This window comes from Pongo abelii, chromosome 10, assembly GCF_028885655.2.
Source record: "Pongo abelii isolate AG06213 chromosome 10, NHGRI_mPonAbe1-v2.0_pri, whole genome shotgun sequence".
Taxonomy (NCBI): domain Eukaryota; kingdom Metazoa; phylum Chordata; class Mammalia; order Primates; family Hominidae; genus Pongo; species Pongo abelii.
The window spans coordinates 19,834,725-19,853,889 of record NC_071995.2 but is presented as its reverse complement, the minus strand read 5'-3'; the positions used below and the strand labels follow the sequence as shown (position 1 = coordinate 19,853,889).

At 38.5% G+C, this 19,165-nt stretch overlaps 1 pseudogene; it reads left to right on the top strand.

The window, feature by feature from the left end:
* Window positions 1-18,214: 18,214 nt before the first annotated feature.
* Window positions 18,215-18,562, top strand: LOC100443184 (BLOC-1-related complex subunit 8-like; annotated as a pseudogene).
* The last annotated feature ends 603 nt before the right edge of the window (window positions 18,563-19,165 follow it).

Sequence of the window (19,165 nt, the reverse complement as noted above, 5' to 3'; positions counted from 1 at the left end):
TTTTAATATGATTATAACTTTGCAATTCTAGTACCAGTTAGTCCAGCTATAGCATTTGAATTTTTGACTGTGTACTACTGGGAAGCCTGTAAGTTGACCATATGCAGTACTGGTATTCCTTTTAGCTCTAAATCTTTTGATACTACAAGATTCATTAGTGCAAGGCACATTTCAAAAAGCAATAGAAATTCACTTCATAAAAACGTGTATCTTAAGAAATCATATTCACAGTGCTTAAATGGCAGTCTAGAATCTTAAGTACAATTCTATAATGTGCACCCAAATTTAGGAAAAGCAGTAAATAAAAAACTTAGTGACACATATACAAAAAGAGGCATGCTTCTGATTTGGGGAAATAATTGCCCTTAGGACTTCCAAGAGCCAGTAAAAGCAGCCTCAATATTAGAAAGACGGGCACTATGAATAATTTCCATCCTTAATGAATAAAATCATATTTTTCTTAAAATCATTCTAGAGTGCCCTCTCTCTGTAACTACGTCTTTATCTAGTTCTGCTTTATCTTGTAGTTGTGTGTATATGTGAGTCTCCTTCACTGTAGTGAGGTAAGAATCGTGCCCTTCCCATCACAGAATCTCTGCAACCTTGAGTCAGCACTAGAATGGTTACTGAATTTAATTTTCTTCCCAATGCTTCTACCTCCCAACAGAGTTATTTCCCAATAACATATCCCCTTTTTTTATCACCTCATACCTCTTCAATAACTGATTCAGATATAAACTCATATCTAACCTCTGCTTTTTATTGTTTTTTTTTTCATATTTCCATCCTATGAGACTATTCAATTTCTTATATCATGATCTGCCTTTTGGAGCAGCATTATCCAATGACTATCACAGCACAGCCAAAAAAAAGAGGAGGTTTAACAAGTACTGAGCACTAAAAATAAACGTCACTCGCTCCATATACGGAGGAAAATCCTTGTTCTAAAGAGCTTACAGTTCAGACAAAGCAGAAAAACACACATAATAACAAGAAAAACGCAAAGTTAAGTTTCCTAAAATATGTGAAAGGAAAAAGAACAAGGTGATATCTGAGAAAGCAGCTAATCAATTTGTTTCCTTTTTTAAAGGGAATGGGAAAAATTTATGAGTTCTAGAAAATGGAGAAAGAGTCTCATGAGAGAGAAGATAATGCCTTTTACTATTAAGAAGCATCTATCATTCATATATATATAAATGTTTATTAAAACCTACCAACAAACTTTTGGGACTTTTATGTGGTTGTCTTTCCAAATATATTTGTGATACCTCATATATAACATTATTGCATGATATACCTCATATATCACATGTTGTATTATTAATTCACAAAATAAGGATTTTTTTTTCTTTTTTTTTTTGAGATGAGGTCTCACTCTGTTGCCCAGGCTGGAGTGCAGTGGCATGATCTCTGCTCATTGCAACCTCCGCTTCCCAGGTCCAAGTGATGCTCCCACCTAAGCTTCCCGAATAGCTGGGACCACAGGTGCACACCACCAGGCCTAGCTAACTTTTTATGTTTTTGGTTAGAGACGGGGTTTCATCACATTGCCCAGACTGGTCTTGAACTCCTGAGCTCAGGTGATGCACCCACCCACCTCGGCCTCCCAAAGTTCTGGGATTACAGGTGTGAGTCACCACACCCAGCTGACAATAAAGAATATTGTAAACAGTTCCTGTAACTTTTAACTAGTCAACAGTAAGGTGTTACATACCATCAAAAGTCTATAGTGAAGGACAAAATATATGATCCAATTAGTTTAGTGGAAATCTAGGCAGAAAGACTGGAGACTGAGGGTCTAAGGCAGAGAACAAAAATAAAATCTGGAAATCAATTTATTAAAGCTTTTTTTCTGTTAAGAACTGGATACAGAGAGATACAAATAAAATTATTTCTTTCACTCATTCATTCAACAACCATAGGCTGTATAGGGTTCCTACCATTCTGCTGGGTGTTAGCAACTAAAAGACTCAGCTTACTTTGGGCAGCTTAGAAAGGGAGATGGAGATGTAAGTATAGTGTGGGAAGTAGCATATCCATCCTTGTCATAGACTATAAATCTTCTGTAACAGTTATTTTTCAAGGGTGTCCCGTGAACCATTCAAGGTCTATCCTGAACTACAGTCTTTTAATGTTGATGTTTTGGAGTGCTCTTCAGTTGTGAAAGGGAGAATTGAAAGAAATATGTAATAGCACTAGTTATTTTGCTGCTGGCTGATCTCTTGACTACAGCAGGGATTCTAGACAAAGTTTAGGGCATCTGCCTGGAGGCATGGAGCATAAAAGGGAAGAAGATGGTTTAAAATGTTTTCAAAGATCTTGCATCTGAACCCTTGGACCTGTTCAAATTAAACACCTCTTCTTTACCTCAGTCAGGGAAACTGTAATCATCTACACCTCTCTTTGCTATAAAAGACAAAGAGCAAAATTCCAATAGCAGAGAATTAAGAAAAGAAATATGTTGATTCCCTATTTAATAAATGGTGCTGGGAAAAGTGGCTAGCCGTATATAGAAAGCTGAAACTGGATCCCTTCCTTATGCCTTATACAAAAATTAATTCAAGATGGATTAAAGACTTAAACGTTAGACCTAAAACCATAAAAACCCTAGAAGAAAACCTAGGCATTACCATTCAGGACATAGGCATGGGCAAGGACTTCATGTCGAAAACACCAAAAACAATGGCAAGAAAAGCCAAAATTGACAAATGGGATCTAATTCAACTAAAGAGCTTCTGCACATCAAAAGAAACTACCATCAGAGTGAACAGGCAACCTACAAAATGGGAGAACATTTTCGCAACCTACTCATCTGACAAAGGGCTAATATCCAGAATCTACAATGAACTCCAACAAATTTACAAGAAAAAAACAAACAACCCCATCAAAAAGTGGGCAAAGGATATGAACAGACACTTCTCAAAAGAAGACATTTATGTAGCCAAAAGACACATGAAAAAATGCTCATCATCACTGGCCATCAGAGAAATGCAAATCAAAACCACAATGAGATACCATCTCACACCAGTTAGAATGGCAATCATTAAAAAGTCAGGAAACAACAGGTGTTGGAGAGGATGTGGAGAAACAGGAACACTTTTACACTGTTGGTGGGACTGTAAACTAGTTCAACTATTGTGGAAGTCAGTGTGGCGATTCCTCAAGGATCTAGAACTAGAAATATCATTTGACCCAGCCATCCCATTACTGAGTATATATACCCAAAGGACTATAAATCATGCTGCTATAAAGACACATGCACATGTATGTTTATTGCGGCACTATTCACAATAGCAAAGACTTGGAACCAACCCAAATGTCCAACAATGATAGACTGGATTAAGAAAATGTGGCACATATATACCATGGAATACTATGCAGCCATAAAAAATGATGAGTTCATGTCCTTTGTAGGGACGTGGATGAAGTTGGAAATCATCATTCTCAGTAAACTATCGCAAGGACAAAAAACCAAACACCGCGTGTTCTCACTCATAGATGGGAATTGAACAATGAGAACACATGGACACAAGAAGGGGAACATCACACTCTGGGGACTGTTGTGGGGTGGGGGGAGGGGGGAGGGATAGCATTAGGAGATATACCTAATGCTAAATGACGAGTTAATGGGTGCAGCACACCAGCATGGCACATGTGTACGTATGTAACTAACCTGCACATTGTGCACATGTACCCTAAAACTTAAAGTATAATAATAATAATAATAATAAAAAGTAACTGAATTGAGAATTGTATATCTTATAAAACTTTGGGTCATTTGTAGATACTTAGTAAACTGTTAGTGAAACCTCACTTTAAGAAATGTTTCTCTTAAATGTTAAAAAAAAGTATTTAAATTAAGAGTATATAACTAATTAGGATTGTATATTGTTCTCAAGACACAAAATTATGCAAAAATTCACATTTATCAATACATATAGCAAAACTGACAGTAAATGTAGTCACCTGTTCCTTGTATGCAAATAAAAGATGAAGCTAAAAAAAAAAAAAAAAAGAAATATGTTATAATGCAGGAGCAGGAGTCAGGGTAGGGAGGGGGAACATTGAGTCAGGAGTCTGGCTGAATTTTATACTTGGCCTTGCCATTAGTTGTGTGACTTTAGACAAATCTTTTAACCTCCACTTCCCACTCAGACCTCTGGATCCTCATGTGGAAAGTGAGGCCATAGGTCTATTTAAGACATTAAATATGACACTTTTTCCCTCTAAAGTCCTGTGCATGCCAATGACTGAAGTTGGGGATGTTTTGTCACAGTGAACAGACATGAGTAAGATGCCTGATCTATACAATTGTTTAGGATTTTCTGCCACTTAGATGGCTTGTTAATAAAAAAGTCTGGAAGAGCAATTTACACATTTTTTTGCCACAGACACTTGTATTTCCCTTGTACAAAGGGCTCTATAACATAGACATTATAGCACGTTCTAAGCAAGAAAATGGGCTCCTCATAGATATTATATGCCATAGCCATTAAGTGGTAGACTTAGGGCTTGAACCACCTTCTTCAGACATTAGGTTTTAACTTTTGTCCACAAGACATTCCCTTCTGAGTGAAGCTTCATTCATTGTGTCTATTTCCCCAGCCCTAGTCACTCTTCTACCCACTGCAGTTGTTATCTGCTCTCACCACTCTCACTGTGCCTGCTCTTCTGGGACACCAGTTGCCCTGCTGTAAGCTACCAAGTCCAGGGGTATTTCAGTTCTGAGCTTTTCCAACCTTCATACTGTATTGACATAGTCACCACTCCTACTCCTTGAAACTCTCCACTTTTTGGTCTTATGGCACCACTTCCTGTAGTTCTCTTGCTCTTGTGGCAATATTTATCAAAGTGTGTTCTATAAATCATCTGCAGCCGAGTCACTGGAGTTGCTTATTTAAATTCATTCCTGAGCCCTTCCCCAGACCCATTCAACCAGAGCTTCTGAGGGTTAGACAGAGAAATTGGCATTTAACAAGCACTTTGGTGATTCTTATATATACTAATGTATGAGAACTACTGCCCAATAGGATTATAATTCCTAAATCTATGTTTCCACCCTAGACCTGTCTGCTAAGTTGAAGACCATATATCAAATTTTCTTCTAGACATGTTTCTTCTGGAACATTCCTTCTGGATGTTCCTTAAGTACTTCAAACTCAACATGCCAAAACAAGTCACTTTTCCTCCAAATACTTTCAACACTCCATTTACCCCCTTAGTGAATGTGGTACCAGCATCCAACCAAAATACCCACATCAGAAACTTCAAAATCATTTCCCCACAACTAGTCAGTTAATAAATTGTATTATCTGTCCATTAAATATATGAAATGATTATTTCTTCCTTATTTCCACATCCTAATATGAGCAGTCATCACTGCCACCCAAATGATCTTTTCAAAAATGCAAATCTAATTATGTTTCTTTCTTGCTTAAAATCCTCTCATGACTCAAAACACTTACAGGATAAAATCCCAAGCCTGTTGTTTGTCATTTGAGGCGCTTCCTGATCTAAGCCCTGCCAGCCTACATGTTAGCCATATGGAATGGCCCACTGATCTCTGAACCAGCCAGGTTCTTTCAAGCCTCTGCACGTGCTACCCTCTCTCTCTCTAAAATGCCCTCTTACCTGTTTATGTAACAAACGCCTACCAGTGTTTAAATTCTTAGCCCAAAATTTACTTCTGGTATGAAACCATCCCTGATTCCTTTGGACCAATTGATAACTTCTTCTACCATACTCACATATCTTCACTACTGAAATATTATAGCTTATATCTTTTTCTCCTCCTTAAACTTCCTAAATGAAACATTTTATTTATCTTCATCATCTAGCATTCAATAAACATTATTTAAGTGCATGAAGAATAATACTTAACATTTACATAATGCTCTATATTTTACAAAGCACTCCATATTTGATACTTATTTCTGCTTGTATTACTGTGACCTGCCAGTGAGTTATGGTTCTATCCTTTCTTAGATTTAACACTCCGTTCAGCTTTTTATAGACTGTCCCATATAGAAGAGAAAAAATGGCATGGGCCCAAGAGCAGCATAGCAGTATATGAAAATAGCTGCTTTCCATAGAGCTGTTTACCTGGCTTAAAAATTACTAAGGATTTATAGATATGTTGAGTAAGACACTGAAGGACAGAAGGAATTCAGCATTATATAAATATTATATATATATATGTATATATATATATGGGACCTATGGTCCTTCATTTATGTACAAATTCTTCCTAGAGAAAGTAGTATTGATAAAAGTAATGTGTAGTACTTAGAAGATAAAATAAAATTTAGCTACATTAACTGGAGGGGAAAACGTGTAAATTTATAATTGCTGAAGATGTGTGTAGCTGTAAGTGACAATGGCTATCAGATCTCATGCCCTAAGCCCAAGAGATAAGTGAAAGAGTGAAGGAGACTCATTTTCTCCCTCATCATTAGCATTTTACACAGTGCGTGAGTACTCTCTAAGTAGACTCTAAATGGACTATTTTTGTTTAATATTTTGGGTCAGTACTTGCTTAAAGCAAGAAATTTTTTCCCATCTGACAATTCATATCTTTTAACAGAAAATCATACACACACACACTTATTTGATTTTAACCAATTTCCCTCAATTTCCAATTCAAAGTTTGATCCAGTTACATGTGGGATTATATAAATAATATAATGCAATATCTTTAGTTAATTGTAATGTATTTTATAGCTCAAATTAAGGAAAATTTAATGCAAATGCAAATTTGTGCATTATCATAGCATTTGCCTTGTGCATAGTTTGTATTCAACAAATGTTTGGTAACTGAATGAATCATAAAATAACAGTGTACAGTGCTAGGGGAAAAAATGGAGACTTTTGAACAAACTCCTCTGTCTTGGATACATTTTTCTTAAAACCAAGCAGTTGTAAATTCAGAAGTATCTTTATCAGTTGAATTTCTGATCTGAAGAACATATGTGTCCGACCTAAGAAAATCAAGAAAAAGTTATGAATAACTACAATAAGAAATGTGAACAGATTTAAACTGAAAAGGGCTGAGAAAATGAATCATATCAGCTTAAATTTCTCTTTTTTTTTACAATGCCATGTGGGGTAACAGAGGGAAGAGGAGAGATTGAGCTGTGTGGGAACTGTTTTGGTGAAAGTCTTGCTGTCCACTTCAGGCCTGCCCCACTAGGATTATGGGAGAGCATAGACCTAGAAGACAACATTGATTGGAGAGTCAATGTGTTATTCTATTTCAAATTATGTCACCCTGAGCCCAACTTTACCATTTACATAAAGTGGATAGGATTCACTATTTGTGTTTTTTCAGAGTATTTTAAGAGAGTTTTTTTCACAACCTTGATAAAATAATGATTTTAAAATATTTATAATTGTCTTAACATTCATCATTGACAAAATGCAGGTAATTCTGTTTGCCAGCAATATTTAACATGTTCAGAAGATCAGATGATAGTCTTAATATTGATGGAAATAAAACATTCTTTTATGTTCATAAGCAAAAAATTTGGTGCTAAATATTTTGATAGCTGGAGAAGTTCTGTCTATACTATTACTCTACAAAACCTTTATGACATTTAAGTAGAGTTTTTTGTTTGCAATTTTTTCAACCACTTTAAGTAATAAACACTTTTCATGAATCTATTGAATGTTATACATTAGGCTAGAGATACTGGAGATACAAAGAAATATAAATTCAGGTTTTAACTGAAGGCATTATCGTCAAGTTGATGTGAGAAACAGTTGGGAAGAGAGAAATAGACAATTATTGTATCATCAATAAATGGCATGATAGGTACTGCACGAGATGGAAGATAAAAGCTTGTAAAAAGGGCATCCATCCTTGACTGTGCGGAGAGGTGGTTAGGGAAATCTTCCTAGAAAAAGTGGTACCTGAGTTGTGTTGTTAACTATCATCACCTTTACAGGTATTTCTTGAAATTCATAAATTACATTTTAAGCTAACTCTGCCCTCCTTCCTTCCTCGTCCAGTTCTGGTAGGATATGAGATACAAGAGGCCTGGGGCAATGAATGGTAGAAATTGCTAACATCAGTTCTTCCTTATTAGATCTCCACTCATTTTTAAATGAACGCATTGATGCCTGAGCAAAATACATATTTCCCAGGCTCCCTGTATCTAGATGTGAGCCCTAGGATTGGGTTCTGATAAATGAGAACAGATAAATGTATGGCAGGTTATGGAAAGTTTCCTTAAATGATGGTTGGCAAATAACTTGGTCCTGCTTCTTTCCTTCTTCCTTACCTGCTGCTTGAAGTGTGTATAGGAAGGGTGTAGCTCCGTCTTGGATGTTGAAGACAAGGGCCACACCCTAGGAATGGTAGAGCAGACACCTGGATACAGCCTGGGTCCCTAAGGACTTCAGGCAGCAGAGCCAGCATAACTGCTCTGGACTACTTCCTTCAGACTTACAAATTAAAGACAAATCCAATTCTATCTTGATTAAGCTAATGCTATTTGGAGGGCAGTCGCCACTCTCAGTGAAACTTAGTCTTATCTGATATATCTATCTTGTTCACCAGGACTTAGCACAATTGCTGGTACATGTCAGATGTTCAATAACCTTTTTTGAATGAATGAACGAATGTATGAATCCCCACACACACATTCAAAATAACATATATAAAAGTGGCCATATGCCTCAGTAAGTCTTAGATAAACCAGATTTTCTCGTTGCTTACCTTGTTTCCTGAGAGAGAGGCAAACACAGAAGCTGCTTTAAATCATTCTGGTAATTAGACTGTCAACTTCTTTGATAACTTAACTGGAACTATAACAGTCAAAAGTTAGTTGACCTTCCAAATGTTCCTACTACTTTACTCTCTTTATAGACTACCCATTACAAATATATTATTGCGACCAGAAAGCAGACTTGACAGAAAACTTGAAGCAAAATAGGTATCTTTGCCAACTATGCACTGACAGACATATATTGTGATTAAATTCTGTCTACTCAGCTCTCAGTGAGAGGCTCAGAATATCAACAACGCCAATATTAACCAAATTCTCCCAAACACATACTCTGTAGAAAAGTACAATTAATAATAATAATGATTGGCTGGGCGTGGTGGCTCATGCCTGTAATCCCAGCACTTTGGGAGGCCGAAGCAGGTGGATCATGAGGTCAGGAGTTCAAGACCAGCCTGGCCAAGATGGTGAAACCTCGTCTCTACTAAAAATACAAAAATCAGCTGGGCACGGTGGCAGGCGCCTGTAATCCCAGCTATTCAGGAGGCTAAGGAAGGAGAATTGCTTGAACCTGGGCGGCAGAGGTTGCAGTGAGCCGAGATCACACCACTGCACTCCAGCCTGGGTGACCAAGTGAGACTCTGTCTCAAATAACAATAATAATAATAATGACTAGGAATAAGACAAAATTGTCAAGAAGATTTAAATCATATGGTTTGTTCTATATATAATGAAGTCTAAACATTAAAAAAAAACCATTAAAAACCTCCCAAATTGTTTCAGTCCATTAGTTGGCCATGGGTTTTTATTAAACATTTCAAGATGGAGCCAAGATCATTAGACAGAAAGATCTAAGCTTCATGGAACTTTTGTGCAGATTATTTTCACTTTCTATCTCTGTAAAATGGCAGCATGTTTGCCCTCCACATTTCATTACGTGTGTTGAAACAGATAACATCTTAAAATAACTTGACCTGCTCAGATAGAAATGTTTTAAAATAGGCTGGGCACAGTGGTTCACACCTGTAATCTCAGCACTTTGGGAGGCTGAGGCAGGCGGATCACCTGAGGTCAGGAGTTCAAGACCAGCTTGGCCAACATGGTAAAACCTTGTCGCTACTAAAAATACAAAAATTAGCTGGGTGTGGTGGAGAGCGCCTGTGATCCCAGCTACTTGGTAGGCTGAGGCAGGGAGAATCACTTGAACCCGGGAGGCAGAGGTTACAGTGAGCCGAGATCGTGCCATTGCACTCCAGCCTGGGTAACAAGAGCAAGACTCTGTCTCAAAAAAAAAAAAAAAATAATAAATAAATAAATAAAAAGAAAAAGAAATGTTTTAAAATAAAGATGGCATTTTTCTAGAGTAGAGAAGAAGGATAGGTAATTGAGATTAGTAGTAATTTACATGCAGTTCCCATCTCTGGGCAGTTCGCTGTGTTTTTTTTCCTTTATAGTTCATTACTTATTTTCGAAATGATTACTCAAGAATAAACTTGGAGCAGCATTTGTTTCCTTCTTAAATGTTGTATATGAGAACTGTCCCCTATGAAATTATACTTAATTTGGGGATGGAAATGAGTTGCTTTTACAAACAGTTAAACAAAATAGAAAGGAACCACATTGTACTAAGATTCTGATTATCTACGACTTGCTTAGAAGCTCAAAGTGATCTTTCAAAGTCTTTCTTTTTTTCTGCTCAATACCTTCATTATAGGAAACTGTATTGGATAAGCCTTTCTTTTCACACCAGAAGAATTTGTCATCAAAAGGAACTTTCTCTTTTCCAGTCCCTTCATACTTAAAGGTTAATGGTTGCAGTGCTGCAGGAGTAACTATAATCCAGTGCAATTATGAAGCAGAATGAGAAGGAATGGCTGAAGGAGACCACTTGATAGAGATGGGTTAAAGAAAGGGGCCAAGTATTTCACAGAATGAAGAATCTTCATCAAGCAATTAGAATGGCTCTCAAACTTGTTCCGAGATGTTTATGTACTTAAATCGTAGCCTCTTGGGTTGAATTGAGGAAAAACTCATAGAATCAAATTGCTATGGCGTGAATAGGCCTCATTTTCTCTACTATCTTGCTTTACAGTTAAGGTAGAGGCAGCATCAGCTACATCACTTGCAGTGCACACTGCAATATGAAAATGTTGGACTTCCTGCTCAAAAATTGTCAAGCATTTCAAGAAGGCAACAGCAGAGCAGTAAATAAATCACGGGTCCCTCTGAGTACAGGGCTCTATGTGACTGTTCAGGTTGAATGCCCATGAAACCATTTCTGAGAAGAGGTCAGACAGGGTTAAATTATTTGCCCTTAGTGATACAACAGCTTAGCAGCAGAGCTAGCCTCCTGATTCCTTGTTTAGTTTTTCTTTTTTTTCCTCTGCATTCTATTATTCCCCATATCCACTTCATGTTTAGCTTAGAAGAATGTTTATTATTCATTCATTCTCTTTAATAAATATTTCTTGAACATGGACTGTGTGGCAGACACTATTAGGAATTAGGGAAACAGTTATGAGACACAATTCCTTAAGTACTGGGTGTAGAAAAAGAACTTGAGGGGGAAATATACCCATTTCTATAGAGGTTATAGGGAAGGTGGAACTCTAATATACTACTAATGGGAGTTAAAATAGATATTAATTTTCTGGAAGGCAACTTGACCATATGAGACAAATGTCTAAAAATGTGTATACCCATTGGCCCAGAAATAACACTTCCTGGAATTCATCCTAAGGAGATAATAAGAGATGTGGGCAAAGTGATATGTGAAGAGTTATTCATCATAGTGCTTTTTTTCCCTTATAAATGCCCAGGAATATTGGGCACGTTTTGGTATAACTAGGCTATTAAACAATGCATGACATTAAAAGTGTGGTTTTAGAAGACCATAAACCTGGGAAAATGTTCATAATGTATAATTGGTGAAAAAGAAAGGCTTAAAGTAATATGGATAACATGATACCTATTTTGGGGGGCAGGTTAGAAAATATGTTTGTAACGAAGAAAGCAGAGGAGGACATATATCCAACTGTAAGCAGTGATAATAATTATTATTATTTTTGAGACAGAGTTGTGATTTGTCACCCAGGCTGAAGTGCTTTGTCACCCAGGCTGGAGTGCAATGGTATGATCTTGGCTTACTGCAACCTCTGCCTCCTGGGTTCAAGCGATTCTTCTGCCTCAGCCTCCCGAGTAGCTGGGACTACAGGTGCATGCCACCACACCCGGCTAATTTTTGTATTTTTAGTAGAGACGAGGTTTTGCCATGTTGGCCAGGCTGGTCTCGAACTCCTGTCCTCAAGTGATCCAGCCACCTTGGTCTCCTAAAGTGCTGGGATTACAGGCGTGGGCCACCACATCTGGCCAGTGATTAGCTTCTTGTAATAGTCTTTCTCTTTGTACTTAGTTGTATTTTCCAATATTTCCTTATTGAGCATATTTTGCTTTTATAATAAAACATTTTAAGCTCTATCTGTATCAAACTATGAAAATCTGTGTTGTCTCAAATGTCTAGAGAGGAAGGCCGGCAATTCTACATTTCACCATGGGAAAAAATTAATGCTTAAGTTTCACATGTAAAAGCTCATGGTAGACTTAACTAAATATCTATCATGAACGAATGAATTAAAATATTCCCCATATAGTGGAAAGAATCCTTACCAGTCATATAATCTAATCTTCCAACTAAAGTATAATTTGGCTCTATAATATACTTGATAAGTGATCTAAGCTTACTGGATTTAGAGATAGATTTTTTTATTCATGAAAAAACTGGATCTTAGCTAAATTATAACCAACAGAAGCCAATCTGGAATCAGAGCATCAATATTTGGTAACTACTCTGGTCATTTAGGTGTAATCGTGCATGGTAAAGGCAAGAGTGGGTTTTAGTGAATAGATGCTCTTTGAAAAATAATTCTCAAATTGAACAATTGACTTTTGGCCACTGTATTTGCTCTTTACTATGTCTAGTGTCATCATTCACCAGAGACTTTATCTTTTTTTTATTATTTAATTAAGTTAATGAATTCATTTTACTTCAGACAGGGTCTCACTCTGTCACCCAGGCTAGAGTATGGTGATGCAATCACAGCTCACTATGGCCTCAAACCTCCTGGGCTCAGGTGATCTGCCTTAGCCTCCTGAGGAGCAGGGACTATAGGTGCATCCCTCCACATCTGGTTAATTTTATTTGTAAAGATGGTGTCTCATTTTGTTGCCCAGGCTGTTCTCAAACTCCTGGGCTCAAGCGATCTCCCTCTCCTCAGCCTCCCAAAGTGCTGGGATTACAGGCGTGAGCCACCATGCCTAGCCAAGAATCTATTTTGAAATGCATGGTGACATAGTTTGGATGTGTGTCCCCTCCAAATCTCATGTTGAAATGTGATCCCCTAGTGACAGATGCTTGGGCTGATTCCTCATGAATGACTTGGTGTCATCCCCTTCGTAATGAGTGAATTCTTATTCTATTTGTTTATGTGAGACCTGGTTGTTTTAAAGAGGCTGGCATCTCTCTTTCTGCTTCCTTTCTTGCGATGTGACACACCTGCTCCTCCTCCACTTTCCACTATAAGTCAAAGCTTCCTGAGGCCTCACCAGAAGCCAAGTGGATGCTGGTGCCATTTTTGTGCAGCCTGAAGAACTGTAAGCCAAATAAACCTCTCTTCTTTATTACCCAGGCTCTGTTGTTCTTTTATAGCAACAGAAAATGAACTAACAAACATGGATAGGAACATTAGTAAGACTTCTAGCAGAGCACTTTTATAGGTTCTTATCTAACAAATCCTATCCATAAAAATACCTAGGACAATAGGTCCATTCAGAACCTCACTCAGTAACTTATCTTTACATTTGTAATTGTATAGATAAAAAGTATTTTTATAATCATTATATTTTGTGAAGTAAAAAGGCAACTTTCAAAAATTAATATGAAGTTAAAGAAGCCAGATACACACACACACACACAGACACTGGTAGTCTGGTGCTATTTTAATCTCAATTTTATTAGTAAAATAATATGCAGAGAAAAATTTCTAGAAGGATTATAAGAAAATGTTAATATTAATTATCTTTAGGGGGAAACATAATGAAATTTCAGAATAATAATAAAAGATTTCTAAGATCTACAGATGACAGTTCCTTTTGAGCAATATTGAATACAACACACTACCAGAAAGAAATTGGACAAACCACAGGAGTGTGCTGCCTAAAAGAGGACCTTGTGCATTAAACAGGGTCATTCCTTTACTCTAATATCTCATATTCTTTTCTTTCTTTCTTTCTTTCCTTCCTTCTTTCTTTCTTTCTTCTTTTTTTTTTTTTTTTGAGACAGTCTTGCTCTGTCGCCCAGACTGGAGTGCAGAGGTGTGATCTCGGTTCACTGCAACCTCTGCCTCTTGGATTCAAGCGATTCTCTTGCCTCAGCTACCGCCTCCTGAGTAGCTGGGATTATAGGTGCCCACCAGCACGCCCAGCTAATTTTTGTATTTTTAGTAGAGATAGGCTTTCGCCGTGTTGGCCAGGCTGGTCTTGAACTCCTGACCTCAGGTGATTCACCTGCCTCGCACTCCCAAAGTGGTGGGATTACAGGCGTGAGTCACTGTGCCTGGCCTAAAATACAATTTTCTATTCTGCTATCTATGTTGCTGCTTTTTGCCTGAAAATACCACCAAATACACTAGTGGATCTCAACTTAAAAATATTTTTTTCAACAATGTTATTGATAATTGTACTTTTATTGTCCATTGATTGAGAAAAAGTATATATATATACTTAGATTATTTGATCTCTGATCCCTGGGCACTATACCTGCTCCATGCCCCATACTTCCAAGAGTGGTTTGGGAAATACTGTTCTATATCTTTTAGTGTTTGATACATAAAGTTGACTTAGTACATTGTGCAATGATGGTGGTAAAATTACTTTTTCTTAGAACAGTGACTACTAAAATGTACAATAACAGAATTTATGTTCTGTAGCTTAGAACATACTTCTTATTTTTAAATTTTTTGTAAAGATGGAGACTTGCTGTGTTGCCCAGGTTGGTTTCAAACTCCTGGGCTCAAGTGATCCTCCCACTTCAGCCCCCCAAAGTGCTGGGATTACGTATAGACATGAGCCACTGCATCTGACCCATACTTTCTTTTTCTTTCTTTTTTTTTTTTTTGAGACAGAGTCTCATTCTGTCACCTACGCTGGAGTGCAGTGGCACAATCAATCATAGCTCACGGCAGCCTCCTACTCCTGTGCCCAAACGATCCTCCCACCTTAGCCTCCTGAGTAGCTGGGATTTTTTTTTTTTTTTTTTTTTTTGAGACGGAGTCTTGCTCTGTCGCCCAGGCTGGAGTGCAGTGGCTCGATCTCAACCCACTGCAAGCTCCGCCTTCCGGGTTCACGCCATTCTCCTGCCTCAGCCTCCCAAGTAGCTGGGACTACAGGCACCCGCCATCACGCCTAGCTAATTTTTTTGTATTTTTAGTAGAGACGGGGTTTCACCGTGTTAGCCAGGATGGTCTCAATCTCCTGACCTCTTGATCCGCCCGTCTCGGCCTCCCAAAGTGCTGGGATTACAGGAGTGAGACACCATGCCTGGCCACCTGGCTAATTTTTGTACTTTTTGTAGACACAAGAGTTTCACCATGTTACCCAGGCTGATATCTAACTCCTGGGCTCAACTCACTTGTTACCCAGGCTGGTCTCAAACTCACCTCGGCCTCCCAAACTGCTGAGATTACAGGCATGAGCCACCACACCTGGTCCCATACTGTCTAATTCTAGAAAATATTCTGAAAATTTTTGTTCACTACTAGTCTCCTGGGAATTCTCTGAAACCCACACAATTCCTATAGTATTTGTTTTAACAAGCTACTTGACTTTTTTTTACAATACAGTTAGAATGAGCTTATGCCTTAGGAATTGTATCTATGTTAGATTACTCTCCCTCAGTTTTCCCTGCCTGCCTGTCAAAAAGCAAAAACAAAACAAACAACAATAAAAAGTCCGTTTTTAGCATCATTGTATCTTTCTTCTCCTCTCTCCCTAGCTATCAGAGCTCATGATCCTTTTGGACTTAGTATAGTTTAATCTCACCACCAATTTTACTTTTTTTCCCCTCGCTTTACTTCAGTACCAATGTAATCCTACGGACTGCTGGTGAATTTTGCCAAATCCCTCTTTTTAAACCATGGATCTAGAGAATACAGAAGAAAAGAAATTTTTTTTTAAAACTTGTTGCTGTTTTGTTTTGGAAGTGGCAGCTCAAAGTAGACTCAATAAATTAATGTTATTTTTCCACTTAAAATTAACTCAAGGAGAACTTTTTCAGGGATAAATGATGCTCACTAAGTGGAAGATGATAAGCAGAAAAGGGGCCTATAGAACAATGAAATCTATCCAATCATACAAAAAACTTCAGAACCTTGTGTTTACTTCAAATCTCTCTTTTTTTTTTAAAATTTTTCTTTTCTTTTTCTTTTTTTTTTTTTTGGAGGCAGGGTCTCACTTTGTCACCCAGGCTGGAGTGCAGTGGTGCAATCTCAGCTTACTGCAGCCTCCACCTCTCGGACTCAAGCGATCCTTCTGCCTCAGTTCCTCAAGTAGCTGGAACTACAGGCATGTACCACCATGCCTCACTAATTTTGTATTTTTTGTAGAGACATGGTTTCATCATGTTGCCCAGGCTGGTCTCAAACTCCTGAGCTCAAGCGATCCACCCACCTTGGCCTTCCAAAGTGCTAGGATTACAGGCATGGGCCACTGCACCTGGCGCAGATCTCATTATTAATAGAACAAATTGAAAAAATTGAGAGGTATTGGTAAGATTTTTAACAAACAGCAGGCCTATGAAGCAATGATAGCTAATTATATAAATAAAGACTATAACCAAAATGTGAGAAAATGAAACACTGAAGATATATAGAAACTCAAAGAAATAATTAATTTAGCCTTATCCTTTGATAGGTAAGAATAAAGGAATAGTCATCAAAAGAGAAAACGGAAGAGACATCAGGACCTTGGATTCTATGCCAGCATACCAACTTCAGAAAGTGACATTAGGGAAAGATTTTACATTGATGCATGTTTGAAGTTCGGAGGAAGGAAAGCATGAGGAACAGATGTATTCTTACTATTTTTGTTATCTTCTGGATGGAATGTTACTTGATTATAGCAATCTCCTCTTACCACATCCCAATCTTTAGCCCTAAATATTATGAATAACCTGCTTTTTCCTGTAAAATGATTATGATTAACTAAAACTCATGCTACATTTTACATATTGATAGTATACATTCCTGCATAGCATAGCAGAATTCAGACTCTCTTAACTTAGCAATCAAGAGAAAGATTCTGTCACATAAAAAATAAGAACACATGCCAGGCATGATGGCACAAGCGTGTAGTCCCAGCTACTTAGGAAGCTGAGGCAGGAGTATCACTTGAGCCCAGGAATTTGAGGCTGTAGTGAGCTATCATGGTGCTACTACACTTCAGCCTAGGCGACAGAGTGAGACCTCTGTCTCTAAAAATAAAATACATAATAAAAACACTGGTTCTTCAAAAAGTTAAATATAGAATTACCACATGATCCAGCAATTCTGCTTTACTTCTAGGTATATACCCAGAAGGACTGAAAACAGGGACTCAAACATACCTGTACATCAATGTTCAGAGCAGCATTATTCACAGTAGCCAAAAGGAAAACAATCCAAATGTCCACTGACGGACGAATGGATAGACAAAATGTGGTCTATGCATAGAATAAAATTATATTCCATAGAGTGGAATATAATTCAGCCTTAAAAAGGAGTGAAATTCTGATACATGCTACCACATGGATGAATCTTAAAAACATGATGCTGGCTGGGCGCGGTGGCTCACGCCTGTAATCCCAGCACTTTGGGAGGCCGAAGCGGGCAGATCACAAAGTCAGGAGATCGAGACCATCCTGGCTAACACAGTGAAACCCCGTCTCTACTAAAAATACCAAAAATTAGCCAGGCGTGGTGGAGGGCGCCTGTAGTCCCAGCTACTTGGGAGGCTGAGGCAGGAGAATGGCGTGAACCCGGGAGGCGGAGCTTGCAGTGAGCCGAGATTGTGCCACTGCACTCCAGCCTGGGCGGCAGAGCGAGACTCCATCTCCAAAAAACAAACAAACAAACAACACATGATGCTAAGTGAAATATGCCAGATTGTATGATTCCACTTATAAGAGGTAAATGGAATCGTGAAATTCATAGAGACAGAAAACATAATAGAGGTTACCTGGGGCTGGGGAAGAGTGGAATGTGGAGTTATTGTTTGACGGGTAAAGTTTCTGTTTGGGATGATAAAAAAAATTATGGAAACGGTTGGTGGTGATGGTTGCACAGCGTGGCGAATGTACTTAATGCCACTGAATCGAACACTTAAAAACGGTTGAAATAGAAATTTTGTGCTATGTTTATTTTACCATGTTAAAAACACATATTAAAAAATAAAGGGGCCGGGGTCGCTATGGAGGAACCAGAGATACAGCTCAAGGGGAAGAAAGTCACGGACAAGTTCACTGAGAGTGTCTACGTCCTGGTGAACTGTGGCCGTCTGTGGCCCTGTACCGGCTGCAGGAGCACATGCGCCGCTCCCTCCCCGGAGCTGGCCCAGCGCAAGGCAGACATGCAGCGTTGGGAGGAGCAGAGCCAGGGAGCCATCTACACCGTGGAGTACGCCTGCAGCGCCGTGAAGAACCTGGTGGACAGCAGCGTCTACTTCCGCAGCGTGGAAGGTCTGCTCAAACGGGCCATCAGCATCCGAGACCATAGGAATGCCAGTGCCCAGGGCCACAGGTAACTCCTGGGACCGCCCGCCCCTGCTGCCACTCTCAGCCGCAAGGACTGTCTCTCAGCTGCGCTGGGAACCCGCTGCTTCTCGCTTATTAGAAAACTCTTTCCTCTTGTCAAAAAAATTAAAAAATAACATAAAATAAAATAAAGATAGGCCAGGCGCGGTGGCTCATTCCTGTAATCCCAGCAGTTTGGGAGGCCGAGGCAAGTGGACCGCTTGAGGTCAGGAGTTCGAGACCAGCCTGGCCAACATGGTGAAATCCTGTATCTATTAAAATACAAAAATTAGCCGGGCTTGGTGGCAGGTGCCTGTAATTCCAGCTACTCGGGAGGCTGAGGCAGGAGAATAGCTTGAACCTGGGAGGCGGAGGTTGCAGTGAGCCAGGATTATGCCACTACACTCCAGCCTGGGCGACAGAGCAAGACTCCATCTCAAAAAAATAAATAAATAAAAAAGAAAAATAAAAATACCAGCAGTATTTAACCACCACATTTTAAAATTTTAAAATGTGCCATAGCTTCATACCAGAAATAGCTCTTGTTTTCAAACGTGCATTATAGTTTATATTTCTAAGCATAAATTTAATTTTAGTTTTATGTGTTTTTTAAACTTTGAGA